We start from the raw sequence: 1,110 nt of genomic DNA, 5'->3' as shown, positions 1-1,110 counted from the left end.
CTTGGCAGAGAAAGATGCTAACTAGAGATGTGAGACAAGTGAGGTCAGTAGACAAATGTCATGGAAAGGGGAGGTGGGAAAGAGGTTACAGTAATAAAATCAGATGTTTACTCATCTAGGCTGCTCCTAAAACTGGATCTGCAAAAGCAAAATCCCATTGACTTCAATGAGATACACATAGATGCAGGGGTCCACCAGCATAAAAGCTATTGGGGATGTAAGGGATGCACACATCTTGATGTCTCTATTAAATTCGTAATTAAAATATGTAAATTGTATTTATTTGCCACAAAGACTGAAAGATGCTAGAGAGTATTTCGTATAATATAATAGTGGTACAACAAGTAAGCTAGTTAAAGAGTTCTCCAGATTGATCCAATTTTCATCTCTTACTTTCTTTTCTCTTACATATGCTCCCTAGACACCTAGGTGGAGTGCCTTAAAAGTGCCTAGATAAATAGAAAAGCCACAACATAGGATCAAAACAGATACGCAGTGAAGTTGGATATCATCTAAATTTAGAAAAAAACAACAAATGGTCCGGTAGCATTTTATAGACTAACGAAACATGTAGATGGTATCATAGGCTTTCGTGGGCACAGCCTACTTCTTCAGATGACCGGAGTTATACTTAGTCAACTGTCATGTCTTGCTTTATTAGCTTACTATGTCTTACTCCTCCAGCCAAGACCACCTCCCAAAAACCTCCTGTGGCTGAAAGCAGCTCCCCTCTCTTCCTGATGATACAGTGTGAAAAGGCAGCTAACCCCTCCAGCTAACCCCTTTCATTTAAATGGTTGCAGAGAAAAGCGGAGCCCGTAACTGGAGCGTACCCCGCTAGCAGGGAAACCCGACAGCAACGGCGCCTGCCCCACGCCAGACCCCCATGATTGCTGGGGCTGGCAACCCTGGAGATAGGGTCTGACAATGCAGCTTCCATAGAGCTCACAGCCCCCACTCCCTAGCCTGCCCCTGCTCAGAGCCCACGAGCCGCCCTGGCCTCTCCTTGTCCTTGGCCCCTCCCCTTTCCCAGCCTTTGCCCCGGCGATCTTCTAAGCCCTCCCTTTCCCAGCAGCCACTGCTCCTCGATCCGTGGACTCGACGCTCGGC

Source organism: Pelodiscus sinensis, chromosome 11 (assembly GCF_052426305.1).
Source record: "Pelodiscus sinensis isolate ZL-2025 chromosome 11, ASM5242630v1, whole genome shotgun sequence".
NCBI classification, from domain to species: domain Eukaryota; kingdom Metazoa; phylum Chordata; order Testudines; family Trionychidae; genus Pelodiscus; species Pelodiscus sinensis.
Note: the sequence above shows the minus strand (reverse complement) of the source record.